The sequence below is a fragment of the Dipodomys spectabilis genome, unplaced genomic scaffold, assembly GCF_019054845.1.
Source record: "Dipodomys spectabilis isolate Male_0828 unplaced genomic scaffold, ASM1905484v1 ptg000207l, whole genome shotgun sequence".
Lineage (NCBI taxonomy): Eukaryota > Metazoa > Chordata > Mammalia > Rodentia > Heteromyidae > Dipodomys > Dipodomys spectabilis.
Window position 1 is genome coordinate 1741135 of NW_024870884.1, and position 18327 is coordinate 1759461.

Sequence of the window (18327 nt, forward strand, 5' to 3'; positions counted from 1 at the left end):
TCAACTCTGGCAAAGTCGTTCCCATACATAAACCAATATCATTGCTATTAATGGCATTGCTGTAAGAATTAGCTTTTTAAATCAATGATAGGGACTAATACTAAGTGCTTACTTTGTACTTAGCATGTGTGAAGTGTTTTACATGGCTTTCTCATTTGACAAGAGTGTTTTACATGTCTTTCTCATTTGACAAGAGTATTATTATCCACATCTGACAAATGTAGAATCAGAAGTATAAAGTATTTAAACAAAGTTCTATAGTGAATATCACTGGCCCTCTGGATTACCATAAACTGGTTCTTTTGTATTACTATTTCTAGAATGTATACTTGCTGACTAGCCAAATACTTACCTATCAGGACCTTGTTTTTACTAGGATTTATTTTGAATTAATTTCCATATTAGCCAATAAGAATGAGAGGCAATCAAAAATGTCTCAAGAAAAGTGAATATGACTCAATAGCAGAGGAAATGAGAACTCAGAGAATTGTCATTGTGAATAGATAGAATTACCACCCAAGCAGAGTTTTATTCTTGATAAAGTTGTTAAATTATAATGTTGTATCCTCAGTTATTTAAAATTATCTTGTAACTATTAAAATAACAAGAAAGAATCATGGCCCCAATCAAAGCATCACAAAGTGTAGGAATTACTTAGAGGACCTCTGTATCCTCTTTAGTTTAAATTATTTAAAGAGCTTGTATCTACCTAACTTGAAAAGACCTCAGATATAATCAGATGGAAATTTTTATTACTTACCACTCAGTTAAGAGTCATGAAAAAATAATGAGAAAATAGACTTTAAATTATCTCTGCTAGTGGAAAGTGAGGTGAATATAGTCATACAGTTGTGCAGAATTACTAAAAGAATTATTAAGTGAATGTGAAAAAAATGAGTAATTATTAGTTTGAGATGAAAACAAGTGTCCAAATTTGCAAGATGCAAATGAAACTGAATGATTTCAGAATCAGCAGGAGTGACTGGCACAGATAATGTGTTTTTACCACAGAGCATCACATACATTTCTCAGCAGTGTTACCAAAATAAAGCAAACAGGCAATGTTTGTAGAACATTCGCAGAGCAATGAGGCTTTCTTACTGCTGATGGATACATACAATTGAACAAACACTTCAGAAACTGTTTAGCATAATCTACAGAAGCCATCTAAAAACAAATTACATAACAAAGGTACACACAAGAAAATATGAAGACCTATACCTAACATCTTTACAATAGAACTCAGTTCAATAACGTTAAGTGGATAACTAAAATTATATTCCCAACAAAATAGTTACCTAATTTGGCATATTAACCCAAATGGAGTTTCACATAGCTGTTGTCAAATACCTAATCATTAGTCATGTGTAGCTATTTAAATTTAAACCTAAAATTAATGTTAAATAAAATCAAAGCCATCCACAGTACTAGCCACATTTCCAGTGATCAAAAGATAGAAGATGCTTATGTCCTTCACATCAAGCAAATGTAACATATAAAGTGCCTGTTAGTACATAAGCTTTCTTTGATGGTTAGTCTATATACCAAAATAGTGTTGTTTTCGTCTCAAATTAACAATGACTAATTTTTCATATTTATTTAATAATACAGTGATTCTGTACAACTGTATGACCACATTCATTGTACTTCCCACTTACATAGATAATTTTAAGTATCTTCTTGCTTGCCTTCTTTCTTCCTTCCCTCCTTCTTTCCTTCCTTCCTTCTTTCCTTTCCTTTTCCTTCCTTCCTTCTGCTCTCTTTTCTTTCTTAGTTTTTCCTTTCCTTCAATTTCTCTTTCTTTTTTCTTTCTCTTGCTACCTTGCTCTTTCTTTCTTCCTCCTGTTCCTGTTCCTCTTCATCCTCTTGTTCCTTCTAATCAGTTTAGGCCTTGCTACCATTTTATTGCATCTGTGTAAAATGTGAGTATGCACGTATTTTTTCTGTTGAAAACATTTTTGACATATACAATTTTTCAAATTAGTGGGTTGCCAATCTTAATTAATTCAAAAGTACGTATCCTTTATATCAGAATATTGATTTCCTTGTCACATGAATTTCCTACATTTTCCAAATTTGCATCATCAAAATGAAAAGTCCTATGGAAGTACACAATGAAATATTTATTATATTAAATTACCTATTAGGCTTTGCCTAATAATATCTATAAGTTTAGTTGCACGCAAGACTGAATAGTTCAATGTTTGAAATGATAGGTTTATTGATACAGCTTGTTAATTTAAAAAATATTATGGTTAATTCAAAACTATCTTTGGTTAGCTTCATTCCAAAGCAGTCAAATTCATATTATAAAAGATCATATTGATCTAGAAAAACACCAAAACCAACATGTTTACTAAAGAAGAGGTATAATACTTTATTGAAATATTTTTGTCTAGTTAAAAGAATGTTCTATCTGTGTCCTAAATGAATATTAAAATGTAACTTTGTCCAGTGGAAAATTGGTGCTTTCAAGAGCACAGCATACATGGACTTGACAAGAATAATTATAATCTATTTTTAAAAATAGAGAAAAGGAACTGTAAAAAAGCCAAGTAGAAGCCCAATGATTATAACTAACTTAGTGTCAGCTTCTTCTTTAAATCTTCCCATGGTCTGGGATTAAATAATTAGGAGCTTCATTTGTACAGAAAAGGACAGTACAATAGGAGATGCTGAAGCACACAGAAGCAAAGAAATTAGATCTCTAGCAAATCTATAGCCAGAACTGGCCATCAATTTGTAATAAGCACTTGTAGATTATTATCTATACAAACTACATTTATAGATTTCTTTATTAAATTTCTGAATACCTCATCTTTACAAATACAGAAATCAAGGCCATAAGTAGGATTTATTCTTCACTGTTGCTCACCTATGTGCCTTTCTGCTTTCTTTGGAAGAGCATAAATTCAAAAGCATTTAGGTCAGAATTATATCTGCATAATGGAAGGATAACAAAGTTTCCAAACCCTGGACCACAAGGACTTTCACACTGTTAAGTCTCAAGACTCCTTAATATTTTAAAATTGACTGAGGACACAGAGAGGCTTTCCTCTTGACAGTTATCTAGCAAAATTGACAGTGTTATAAAGAAAACTTCAGGGATTTATAAATATTTATTTACATGTTTCTGTAATGAGGACCTGACACACAAAAGCTCCTATGCTGGTATTTGGTTTCAGTGAAATGACAGTAAGAAGAATGGGACATTTAGGGACAGGGATAAGTGGGAGGTAATTATGTCAGTGACAGTACTGGTATATATAATCAATGTCTTTCTGTAGAGGCTGAGTTAGTTCTCTTGAGGTTAAGTTAGTTGTTGTGAGGCTGCAATACTTATCACAAGAGCTACATGTTATAACACATGACAGCCTCTTCTCTGTCTCTCTCTGGCACACCTGCCCTTCACATGGATTATGTATACTTTCACCATGGTGTCCTACCATCCCTTACCATTCCCCCCCCCCAAAGTTGTAAAGTTCATTTTTCAACAAAATATCTTGTACGTCTCATTGTTGCAATGGGTCCACCTATATCCCTATTTAAACAATTTGTTTTTACCCTTCCCCTCCCCAAATTATACCAACATCAAATACAGTTAAAACAGGGAGTATACTGTGGGGGATGGACACACAGAGTAACAAAGAAATCATCTTATTGAAGCTGCTTTAATTTTAAATGCCAACAACAGATGCCTTATATGTGAATAGGTCCATACATTTTAGAAGTTTTTTTAAATCATATTTTTATTACCTTTAAGTAATTGTACAAAGGGGTTACCATATAACAAATCATTTTATAAACGTAATCCATCTCAATGTATATCACCCCTTTCATGCATTTTTATGAAAACAGCTACCTGCAAAAGTACTTTATATTTTGCTTATGTGATTCATAATTGTTTCCTTAAAAACAGCTGAATAATTGGACCTATTCTGTATTTACTCTTAGAATATCTTAACTAGGTTGGAATCTACAAGCAAAGAAAAGGAGGCTAACACCAGATCAAGGCCACCTTTTTCTGTATAAAAAAGGATTCTATATCCTTTTCATCTACCATCTACCAATTATCTCAGAGAACTTGTTAGCCCTACAGACTCTTATGGGTAATATTACAAATATATTTCTTTAACTGCTATAGTGACTACATCCTTTGCTTACGGCTAAATCCTAGAGTGGTGACTCCACAATCCAGTCATCTCTGTTGAATTTAAAGTCCATTTCAAAGACTATTTCAATAGTAACATCTCCACACAAGTATGACTAGGGTATCCACTGTTATGCTCATATTGGATGCCATAGTTCTCTTCATGAATACCTATTTTAGTGACTTGTTGCAGACATACTTGTTGAAGGCTACTATTGGAGAACATTATTATAAATCAATTCCAAAGTGTAAGTTGTCTATCTTGACAATGTGTTTTCTGGGCTGCAAAGAATGTTGTTGAATTTCTTTTTCAGTGCAGATTAAGGTTGAGATTCAGGGAAACTAGCTAAGAGAGACACAAGCAATCTGTCTCTGACTGACCTCATGAATTACAAACTGTTTTAGGACTTCAATTTCCATGTATTTTTATTTTTTACATGAGAACAAATAAGCGATCTTGTTTAAGCTTTTGTTTTTGAATGGGTTTTGCTTTATGGATTTGTAGAAGAAGCTTTGATTGAAATAAGGAACATTGATAGAAAGGTTTGAATATTCCTCAGCTTCAATAAATATTTATACTTTCAACACTCTATTCATATTCTCAAATATCATGGGCTTATGTCTTTCAAAGTTGTTAATTATGTTTGTCATAGAACAAAGCCTCACTCTGTGAGTTCTCTCTATTCAATCTTACTTTGAAAAGACCAGTCTTCAAGACATTTCACTGCTACAAATAATTGATATAAATTGTCACACAATTGATTTGCCCTTAGCAAAGGTTTTGAAGGCAGCAATTGATCACTAAGACAGCTGAAATGATCTGCCTGGTTGTTCTATTAAGTGGTTTGGGGGTTGCATGAAGATAATGGTCTCAGGCTATTCAATTTCAAGTGTAGGCATTGGCATTATTGGCATTTTGAGAAAAATAATGCTATGTTGCAATTTGTTTTATATCTTCTCCTGGAGGGTCTAAGTGTTTTCTAAATAAAATATCCACGGTGTGGCATGGTGTACGCAATTTATGATTAATAGTCTATTACTGTTGAATAGTCATATATAGAGAGATACAATGTGTTTTCTCTTTTTATTCCTTTACACTCATTATTCTGCTTTTAACCTATTAATTTTTTCACCTAGAAAATGTTTACTAAGTGACTATTTACCTGGCTATTGTATGAGGCTCAGATAAATATCACATTTCATATGAGAAAGAATATATTCCAACTAGTATTCTAAGCAAAAACATTTCAGTTGAATGTTGAGATAAATGTCCATCCTACATTCCACCAATATGTTTAAAGCTCACTTTGACAATAATCAGAGGCAATGGGCTACAATTGTAATAATACAGTCAGAAAAGTCGTGGGTTATAATACAAAATATTGACCAAAATTGGGAATGTTATTTAAGATTGTGGTAGTTAATTTCCTGCTTGTCTAATCAGTACGATGATGGTAACACATAGGGTTGTTCTAAGGATTGAGTCAGGAAACTAGAAATTTACATGACCCCTCGGTTGTGTATTCTAACTGGAGTTATTGGCAGGCTCGTCATTTTCTATCTACCAGAGATGGACACATAGGCATCTGAATACATAAAGTAACAAAAGTTCTTGTCTTTTCTTATTTTTAATTAGTGTCTTTAATTTCTTAATGTAGGTGAGTGCAGTACTTGTTTGTTCAAGTATATGCAGTTACATCTTGTACATGTTCCATAGCTAACAATTTACTCACAAAGGTGAGATTGTGTATTTTTTTTAAGTTTTCTCATTCATTTCAACTAATTGTGAGAAAGTCCTTATATAGGAATACATTCCACTTTTGGGATATTCTCTATGCAAAAGGCAATTTTCTCTATATCGTATTTGCTCAATAACTATCTTGCAATTTGTATAGACAATCATAGAATTCAAATTGAGTTATGAGAAAAGTAATTTCCTCATATTCTTTACCCCTTAATTTATTATGCTATATTGATACTAGTGTAGATTTCTTCCTGTTAAAAATATAATCCTTTATTTGAAATTCAATAGTTATTTGAGTTTTACTTGTGTGATTTATTTAAAATTATAATATTTACAAACTTTGATATTTTATTATGATTCACATATTTGTAATGGCATATTTTAAAAAATTATCCAGACATTCAACTTCTTAATAAAACTGAAACTTCTTCAACTATGTAATATTATTTCTGATTTTTTAAAACTTTTTTGTAGTTTATTAAACATTTATTTTATTCAGATATGTGAGCATAAATCATGTATGTTCCAACTTTGTTGGTTTGACTGATTGCCTTATTACCAAGTCTTTTTTCTATGAAAACAAACTCTTATTTTGACTATGAAGTGAAAGTGGGATATACAAAGTCAAACAAGAAAAACCTTGCTTTTGATAGTGCATTTAACTTGTAATAGTTAAATACTCAACTATATTGTATCTCATACACATTAAATTCTGTTCACTTTTATCATCTAATACTTGAAAGTCTAGTTCATAATATTTTAATATTAAACATTAAATGTCCTTATGGGTCAAATCTTCAACATCTCTAATGATTGATGTTCTATGGTAAGACTTTAATTGGACAAAATTAGTATGTTCAGACAGGAGAGGAATGGCTATCTTCCTTAAGCCAAGTAGGATATAAGAATATTCAACTGTATTTGGCATCATTTTTGATTAAATATGCAAGATAATTTTAATGAAATATATGCTAGATGACAACATAAATCAGTAGTTCACTATAAGTCACTAACTTTCTTAGCAAATCTATTTCAGAAAATCCAAATGCATGCAAGTAGGAAGATTAGCTATATAAAAAAGTGAGAGCCTGACACTGGTGGCTATCTCCTGTAAATCTTGCTACTCTAGAAGCTGAGATTTTAGTATGATGGTTCAAAGCCAGCCTAGGCAGGAAAGGTGGTGAGGATTTTATCTCCAATAAATCAAAGGAAAAGCTGGAAGTGGTGCATTGACTCAAGTGGTAGAACATTAGAGGTAGAGAGAAAGTGGGAGAGAGGGAGAAGGGGAAGAGAGAAGAGGAGAGAAACAGAGAGAAAGCGAGAGAGAGAGACAGAGAGAGACAGAGAGAGAGAATGTATTTTATATGGAACGCTTTCTTTCAAAGTTGCCTGTGTAATTCTACATATCCTTCAGGATTCCACCTAGAAGTCATTGCTCCAAATAGATTCTCTCAATGTCCCGTGCCAGTGTCAGCCAATGAATGGCTATCAATCTTATTTATGTGTAGTGCTACATTCATTAACATGGCACTAAACTATGTTGTCATTATGCGTAGTGTAAGTAAAGAAAAATTCTCAAAGCCAATTGTAATTGTACAAAGAAAGTACATTTTACTGCTTGAATACGTGATTAAAATGCCCAAAATATAAAGAAGCCTCTAGGATTTGAAATCTCAATCACACAAAATAAGTAAGTAAATATTTTTCAAGATATATAAATCTATCACTTTGTCAAATGTATTCTTATAGTCTTTATCTGATATAATGTACAGTTTTGAAGTTTTTGACATTAAACAAACCTATAGTTTAAACTGCAAAATGACTGAGTAGAATTCTAATCACCAATCTTACATTAGTATAATTACCAATGCTGTAATTAGACTAGAAAAAACAACTTGTTTTCTTTTTAGATGGAAATATTTCCTGTAATATCTTGTTAAATATTTAATATAATAGGTTTCTTTCCTCTTACATGGCCACTATTTTATTGAGTACACGTATCTACAAACTGTTCCACACGATGTACTTGGAAATAATAAAGCTTTGTTTCCTTATTATAGATAATCCGATTTTATATTTGTGTAACATTCAACTAATGAGCACTTAAACATCGAAAGTGTGTCATTGTTTATTATAATGCAATCTTACTCTCTCAAATACAAGATTAACTCTGCAGTTTATGGAACTATGAATTGAATAAGCATGTAATCCAATCATTATTAGACTAGAAACCTACTCCTGGCATACTCCTGCTACTTTCTGAGAAAATATCACAGGGTGATACATGTGAATAGGCAATAGAAAATAGAATAGAAAATGACCTCTTGAAAATGTCACTAGAACACTAATGAATTTGAAGTCTGCCGGCTAAATGGAGTGATCTCTGTGATAATCCAAGGCAAGCACTCTACCACTGAACTCCCTTCCCAGCCCTCTGTGATAATCAAAATCCTCTGAATCCTTGTACTGCTTGAATCATTAGATTCCCACTTTTGCACCAAATACTGGCATTTGACTTTCATTTAACCGAAAGCATAATACAGAAATATTGGTTATAAAATGTTAGCAATCTTTAATTGTACAAGTCAATATAAATGTTTACAGTGTTTTCAATGACTTAATTATGAAGATCACCCACAATTCAATGATATTGCAGGGAATCAAGAGCAATTCAAAGGACATTTATTTTCTTATTTTCTTATTTTTTATTAAGTTTTTTTTTAATCATAGTTTTTTTTAATTGTGAAATACTGTACAGAGGGATTACAATTACATGGGCAAGGTAATGAGTGCATTTCTTATCAAGCATTGTTGCCTCCTCCTTTGTTTCCCCTTCCCATCCCTTCCTATTTCCACCCCCCCAGCCCTTCCTCCCGTTGCCAAAGTTGTAAAGTTCGTTTTCGACATAACGCCTTGTACATCTCACTGATGCAATAGGTCCACCTGTATCCCCATTTAAACGATTTGCTTTTACCTTTCCCCTCCACAAGACCATCAAATACAGTGAAAACGGGTTATACCATGGGAGAGGGACATACAAAGCAACAAAGAAATATCTTATAAAAATGTTAGACACAATAGCAAGAAAGAAAAAAACATTTGAGTCCTTAACTTGGGCTTCATTTCGTTTAACATCCATTTCTGCTTGTCTCAGATATATACTAGTTATTGCAAATAAGGGAAATTGGGACCTATGTTTCCTTGGGCTGGCTTAGTTCACTTAATATAATTTTTTTTCCAAGTCTTTCCATTTAGACCATACTAAAGCTATCAGTACAACTATGTTTATTGCAGCATTATTTACCATAGCTAAGATATGGAACCAAGCCAGATGCCCTTCAGTAGATGAATGAATCAAGCAAATGTGGTATATATACACAATGGAATTCTATGCCTCCATCAGAAAGAATGACATTGCCCCATTTGTTATGACATTTATTTTCTTCAGCTTAAGAAATTCTACCTGAGTGTCTCCTAGCAGGAGAAATTATCTATACTATAGTTGTAGAAAAAGTGGCAGTTCCCCTCCCTATCATCCCCATCATCATAATCATCATCTGCACAATCATCTTGAACTCTACTGATTTAATCTCTATGGTGGGCATGCTGTTCTTGAGAGTTCTAATTGCCTCATCTCAGATGGAATTTTCTTGTTCATAAGTAATTGATTTTTTTCTCTTATGTTCTCTTTGGAATACATATAATTCTAAAAAAATTGTTATAATAATTGAACTTATATAAGAAGAGTGAAAATATATCCAAGTATCTTCAGAGTAAACACCTACAAATACAGTGGCTTGCTCTATAAGATAGGTAATTATAGAATCATTTAATTTAAAGAATAGAGTGATTTAGAAACACACATATGTACACACATATATATTTAAGAAACTTATCAGATAAATATAACTTCAATAAAACTAGAGTTATAAAAGTCTCGACATTACTTTTGAAATCCAGTAGAGTACTTTTTTTTTAATAGAGAACAGGGTAGTAAGCTGAATCTGATCAACATTACCTGTTTTGCCCAGGGTAAGTATTTATAAAGATTATCTATGAATGACAACTGATCAAACATGCATATTTTAATGTAGTATTTGAAGATGTAGATTTTAATTTAAATTATTGCTAAGGAAGAAAAATCTTTCTACTAAGAAATAAAATTACTGAGAAAAATCTATGAAAACTAATTGAGCTATATTAGGCATTGGATGACTGGCAACAGTATGATTACTTATAAGTAAGGACATAAAAATTTATGTATCCAACTCATAAAGAGGTTGAGGTCATTGTAACCTAAAGATGACCTGCTTTTCATCTGTTTAAAATGTATTTCTTTCTAATTTTTTCCTCTTTCACTAAAATGAAAAATTGAGGGCTATGCTGTTTCACTACGCCATACATGCTTGATTTCTATTGCTGCTATTTATACTTTATGAAACTCTTATTTGTCTGCTATGTATAGACAAATATATAATGTTTGTTTCTATGTTAAAATATTTTACATAGCTGGGCCCTGGTGGCTCACGCCTGTAATCCTAGCTACTCTGGAGGCTGAGAGCTGAGCATCGCGGTTCAAAACCGGCCGGGGCAGGAAAGTCCGTGAGACTCTTAGCTCCAATAAACCACTAGAAAACTGGAAGTGGTGCTGTAGTTCAAGCAGTAGAGTGCTTGCCTTGAGCTGAAGAATGCAGAGACAGTGCCCAGGCCCAGAGTTCAAGCCCCAGGACCGACCAAAAATTAAATAAATACAAAAGTAAAAAGTAAAATATTTTACTGTACCTTAGTTTTAACTTGTCACATTTTCTGCCACAGGGATACGGAGGAACAGAATGTTCTAACTTAAAACCAAAAAGGTTTTGTTCTAAAGTCTAAGTTAAAGGCTTAGATATAATTGGCCTTTGGTGGTTGAATACTGAATCTGATTTCCTTAACCTCATCAATATTCTATCACTCATTAACTCAGACTGTTTACTCAATATCTAGCTTTGTCATTTACTCTTAATGTTTCTAGACAAGACTATGTTCATTAATGATTTTGAGACTTCCCCAGAGATTTACACCTGCAATTTAAGTATTTGAGAAATTCTTAATTTATATGCTCAGATTCATTGGAAGACTTTTGTATAAGCTGAATTGCCTGGCAGGGAGGATGAACAAATAGGGTATTTTTTACTTTTATAACTGTCTTAAACACATTTTTTAATTCTCTATACATATCCCAGACATAATTTGAGATAATTCTAATTGTTTTAGCTAATAAAAGTTTAACTTGAAACCAATCAAAATATAACAAATGCTCATACAGTTCTTATGTCTACATAATAAGATACATTACCAGATTTCAACCCTGAAATCTTTGGGAGACCATAATTCTATGTACCTTACTAATTTCTGTTCAAAATTTCTTTCTCATTTTGATCAAAATTTCTTTCCATTTCCCTTCCTCCATGTTATAGAAGCCATACTTCTGTAGCTTTGAAATGAAGAAGCTCTTTTACTCTGCCATTTATCTTTCCTCTACTCATCTTCTTTACAGTCTTTCTGAAATCTCTGCATTTGAACATTTTAAAACACTGAATAAGATATCAAAGTAAGATTCATTTACCTAGAAATGACAGAGAGTGGCATTGTGAAGTCTTTGTGACTAATGTCCATCTGCTCTGTCTCATGTGGGGGGCTGCTGGTCTGTAAACATCCCAGAGTTGTTTGTGTTTAGAAAAAAATTAAGACATGATCTTGTTTCATCTCCATCTATCATGGTCACAAAGTGACATTTTCTGATATTGTTGCTTAGTGAAATTATTAATGTTCAGCTCTAAAACACCAAGTCTGGCTCTGAAAGCTGTCTAGCCCATAGTGACACCAAAGCAACTTGTGGATGTCAGGGCTGCTTGCCACATATGACAACTTATATTCCTTTCTGTCTCATTTCCATGGAGATGATACTCCTCTTTGATTAAAGAAATATTTACTATTAAATATCCACATGCGATAGAGACATAAAGTATGGAATACCTATTGATTTTTTCTCCAAAATATGAGATTTGTTTTCAATAGATAGCATTCTTTCATTGATTATTCAATGTTTATCTCTTCATTGCACTGTTATTAAATGACTTATTGCCCCTTAAAACCTATAACATTCTTTATCAAAGAGTAGACTCCAAAATAATGTTACTTATGAGAATAATTATGACTGAAAATCAAATGTGCCCAAAAGGCTATAAAATTAATTGCAGATTATGATTAGAATTTTTATAATCTGCAGCCTTCTGAAGGAAATTTAAATCATAATCCCCATTTCTAATTGGTGTCTTTGCAACGTTTGCATCTACATTGCAATTTTAAAAGATTTCCTTCACAAGTTTTATAATGAGACAAGGTTTATTCACCCTGAATTCAAGGTTACTACTTATGAAAATAAGAGCCAGCATCTCATAACTGGGGTCATGCTTAAGAGCACTAGCTGGTGACGCTGCAGCAACAGATTGCACTAATAAATAATTAAACTGACGTCTCTCTTCTTCCTAGCACTATCCCGACATCTTTGTACTGAGGCAGCATTGGAATATACCATCAACAATGGATATTTCCCCATAGTGAGACGTAGGGCTGCCATATGAGCTTTAAAATCTAAGCACAAGTTTCCAAATTCAGACCATGGGATAATTTGAGATGTAACACCAAAGATTTAAAAATTTTTAAATCATAATATAGCAAAAGTTGCAATGGTTGCTGGAACCTCAACCAATTCTAACTTATAAATTATGTATTTTTCAGTGCACCAAATGTGAAAGTATTAACAAACCTTTTGAGAAAAAATGCTCAAGTGGTGTGGATATATTTTCATAGCTTAGCAATGGTGTAGTCATTCCTAGAAATATAGCCTGAAGGGCAATCATGGGTTGAACTGATCTTGTTTTTCCACCCAAGTTCTTCTTCCATTTGTAGTGTATACTAAATCTTATCATATTAAAACAATTACAATGTGTGTTTTCCTGGCAAGTCAAGTCTTGCCCTTTTAAATTATTATTATTTTGACAGACTTTGAATCCCAAGACTGTGTTGCTGTTATTTGGGGGGAGGGTGTTGTTGTTTTGTTTTTAAGGAAGTCTAGTGTTGGTCTGTGATTCTTCTAACTATTGTTCTTATGTAGTGAAGGTAATAGGCAAATACCACATCACCTGACTTTTTGTTAAGATAGGACCTGATTAACTTTTTGCCTGTGGTAGTCTCAACACACATGATCGCTGTTTCCCAAGAAAATGGGATTACAGGCAAAAGCCAAGGAGTCTGGATCAAGTCTTCCATATTACTGAATAAATTTCTGCATTATCAGTGTTAGAAGAAACAATTCTCTTCTTAGATTTAGAGTGTCTTAACTTTCAATTTATTTCTTTACAACTAAAAGAAACTAATATGCCTTTCCTGAGTGTATCATTTTCTCAAACATATACTCATCATTTATAGGTTTTATCTCTGGAATTCATCTTTTGTTACTCTATGCTTAGAAAAATATCTAGTTATCTCCTTTGACAATGCCTTTTTTATGCCCCGCCATTATTGATTTTTTTTCATATACCACCTAAAATGCATTTTATCCATACATTTGAATGTTGATATATGACATAGTTAGGATATTTTTGTTCAATAATTACTAATATACAAGGGTGAATTTTTATGGCTTATATTTTGTCTTAAAAAATTTTAACCATTAATCAAAATTATTAAACAAGTATTAAGTCTTTTATATCTTTCCTATCTTGATTTCTGCTACAAAATGTTTTTCCGTTATCTTAAGCATTCCTTAGGACATATTTTTTTGTGAAAATACAGTACACAGGGGTTACAATTACATGGGGAAGATAACGAGTACATTTCTTATCAAACATTATTGCCTCCTCCTTTGTTTCCCCTTCCCATCCCTTCCCATCCTTCCCCCTACATGATCCTCCCCTCTCCCCCCATCAATGTTGTAAAGTTCATTTTCTGACATAACGACTTGTACATCTCATTGTTGCAATGGGTCCACCTGTATCCCTACTTAAACGATTTGTTTTTTCCCTTCCCCGCCACAAATTATACCAACATAAAATACAGTGAAAGCAGGGGTTATACCGTGGGGGAGGGACATACAAAGCAACAAAGAAATCATCTTATAAATATGTTAGAAACAATTGCATGAAAGGAAAAAAAACGTTTGAATATTTATCTTGGGGTTCATTTGGCCTAACATCAACTCATCTGATCTTTTCTGCTTGACTCAAACATACACTGGTTATTGCAAATAAGGGAAACCATGGGACCTATGTTTCTTTGGGCCTGGCTTACATCACTTCATATAATTTTTTCCAAGACTTTCCATTTCCTAACAAATGGGGCAATGTCATTCTTTCTGATGGAGGCATAGAATTCCATTGTGTATATATACCACATTTTCTTGATCCATTCATCTACTGAGGGGCATCTGGGTTGGTCCCATACTACAAAACCATAGTAATCAAAACAGCTTGGTACTGGCACAAGAACAGACCTCAGGACCAATGGAATAGAATTGAAGACCCAGAAATGAACCTAAAGACCTATAGCCATCTAATCTTCGATAAAGGAGCTAAAAAATTAGAATGGAAGAAAGAAAGCCTCTTCAGTAAATGGTGCTGGCAAAATTGGTTAACTACTTGTAGAAAACTAAAGATAGATCCTTATATATCACCCTGCACCAGAATCAACTCCAAATGGATCAAAGACCTTGGAGTCAAAGCAGACACTCTGAAAACATTACAGGATGGAATAGGAGAAACCTTAGGTCTTCTTGGCACAGGCCAAAATTTTCTTAATAGAGACCCAGAAACAACAAATCAAAGAGAGATGGACAAATGGAATTGCATGAAGTTACAGAGCTTCTGCATGGCAAAGGACAAAGCTAGCAAGATTAACAGAAAGCCCACAGATTGGGAGAAGATCTTCACTAGCCATACAACGGACAAGGGTCTCATATCTAAAGTATGCCTGGAACTCAAAAAATTAAATCCCCCAACAACAAATCTTCAAAGAAACAACTGCCCAATAAATAAGTGGGCTAAAGACTTAAAGACAAACTTCTCTGAAGAGGAAAGAAGGATGGCCAATAGACACATGAAGAAATGCTCAACCTCTCTAGCCATAAAATAAATGCAAATCAAAACAACATTGAGATACCACCTCACCCCAGTTAGAATGGCTATAATCAAGAACTCTAATAACAGATGCTGGAGGGGATGTGGACAGAAGGGAACCTTACTGCAGTGTGAGTGGGAGTGTAAACTTGTTCAACCATGTTGGAAAGCAGTATGGAGGTTCCTGGAAAGACTTCACATAGAGCTGCCCTATGACCCAGCAATCCCACTTTTGGGCATTTACCCAAATGATCACAAACAAGACCACACTAAAGCAACCAGCACAACTCTATTTATTGCAACATTCCTTAGGACATTTTAAAAGTTTCTCTGATGTCAACATTTTTTCCATCTATCTGGATTGATTTGTTATGCACATATTTACTTCTCAATCTTTTTTCCTATTGCTTCCATTTCTCTCTGAGTAATCCTGATGTTTATTTTCTACATTATTATGGCTAGAAAATATTTATCACCGACTTTGATTTATTTTCCAAGAACCAAATCCAGTTCCTTGCTAAACATCCTTCCAAGAGGCCCAGAGATAAAATTGTAAAATGCCACAAATGTAAATTTTAATTGCCATCCAAACAAGTCCACTTTTACTGCTTCTTTTACTGCTACTCTCAAAAACTGGTTTTATATAAATCCTATGCACTTAGGGTCACTTTTCATCCATCAATGTAGTTTTCTAAACTTGTAAATATTGTTCTGTCTCCATTAAGACACCACTTCACATATCTCCACATTTTCTCTTGACTTGAATGGTGTATAATTTCTGTTCGTTTGTAATGATCTAAGACTTTCTATTCTAGAGTCTTTTCTTCTGATCACACATTGTATATGGCATGTTTTAGATAATAGGAAATTATTCCTTAACTATTCCTTCAAATGTTCAAGTGTGATCTCTTAAACATTTGCTCATATACCCTTGGAACCAATTACTAATCACCAATGTTTTATGTCACTGTGGTCCATGCTTGCTCTTACAATGTATACATCTAATCTTATATATGTTGTCTCATTACATGTTCTGTTCTTTGCAAACTAGGACATATCTAATGTGTTTTATGGGTTTTTGTACAAGGTCTTGTCTACTGCCACTTGAAGCACTATTAAACAATCCCTAACACTTTTTTTTACAGCCTCAAATGTCAATCCCTTGAGATTTGACCTTTGGATTCCTCTACCTTCCTTGTTTCTATGTTGCTTATTTTTTGCATATACTATGCAATTAAATATTAGAAAACAGTTTTGGCAAAAAGCAGCAAAGTTGTTTTCAAGCACAATAATAAAGCGATGCCAGAAGTATGGTTCCTTTTTCAGAAAAAGTATATTAAAATGAAAAGAGAAAATATAAGATCTCCTATCAGGCTTACAAGTACCACATTTAAAATTGTTCCATACAAGAGGTAAATAGAACGAGTAAATAGATTTCAGCTTACAAGGCTTTTGTGGCTTGAAATTGTACTGCACCATTTCACAGGAAAATGAGCTGTTGGAAATTCAGCACATAATTTATGACTCTTGCTTATATTTATATTTGGAATTTTATAGTACATGACATATATTTCTAAAGAAGTTACCTGTTACATTTTTGTGTTCCCTATGAGAGTCCCAGACACAAGTCATTATTCATCTCATCTTATATATTAACAGAAATTAGAGCAGAAAATTCATTAAAGTCCCATCCTCCAGAAATATTTAGGAAAAGTCTACAGTGCTCTGAATTGATCTCTGCTTAAGCAGTTAGTCAGTTAAGGAAAAATATCATAATAGAGTCTATAATTATAGATTTTAGAAACATATTTATATACACATACATGAGCATATACTCATAAGCACATAGATTGCTGAAATATTAAAGAAACATTTTTAGTAGATGCTATTTTGTCTGATCATGTTACTATCTTTTATTATATTTTATTAGCATGTATTAGTCATGCAAAAAAGCTTGATTATGATATTTTATATGTGTATATAATGTATTTTGATCAAATTCACTCTATCATTATCACTTTTTTCTAACCTATTTCTTCATTCCTTAACTGATTTTAGTGGCTCATTATGATATTTTTATGCATATATACAAAATACTTCAGCAATGTTCACCTTGTCTCCCTTTTCATTTCTTTTCCTTTTTCTGGTCCATACAATAATCTCCCTTTAACAATAATGTTATTATAATAAATTATTATTGCCATTATGATTCCACCTGTGAGCAAAATATATCAACAAGTTATTCTTCATTTCCTTGTGTTTTCTTACAAATGGCATAATTTTATTCCTTATAGCTGACTAATACCTCATTATATATAAACTATATTTTCTTTATCAAATTCAAAGTTGTTGGATTATGAATAAAAATTATTGGCATTATGAATAGTGGTAACACACAAGTGAGCATATAACTCTCCGTATGCTTACAACATTATTTTAGAGAGTTTTCCAAATATACACCCGCGTTGTAGAGCAGTATAATTTTTACTTTCTTGAATGATAGAATTCCATCATTTACTACATTATTCAAACCTCTTCTCTCTGAAAAATCAAAGTATTGCTTTGATTTATGTAACCATTCTAACACAAAAGGCAGATGGTTAGGTAGCAGCTAATTAGCTTTATTCACACCATACTAGCAGTTGAAGAGTATTAAAATGAAGGTATTAACCTGCAAATGGGAAGTAGCTACATAAAGTTAAAAAATAAAAGACAATAAATTTCAAAAGTTTTGGCTCTTTGATATCTACATACCTACAGGATGGTAGAGTATAGCTGGTATAAGGCCTTGAGTTCAAACCACAGTATCACAAAAAAATGAACATATTATTTTCTTCTATATCATTCAGTTTTTCATACTTGTGTAATTTTATAAAGTAAAATTCACTGGACTATCTCTCATTCCATATGTTCCATTCAAAACATGAATCATCTGAACTTACATTTTATGAAATTCAATTCCTCCTTTTGTATATTAATTTGTTCATTTGCCTATTTGCATGTTTGTTTTTGTGTTTGAATGATTCTTCAAATGTATCTTGAGTGTTGCTTTGTACCAAGCACTGCTCTTAGATACCATTATAATAGCAAAAACTCTATGACCAACATGGTCTGCCCAACCTGACCCCGCATTTTAATTCAACCTTAGGTTTTTTTTCTTCCCCTCACAGTGTATATCTCTGCATTTTGCAAATTTACTTTAGGAAATTTGCAAATATAAGTTCCTTCTATGACCATTTGAGAATAGAGTTCTCTCTCTCTCGTATTCCTTCATG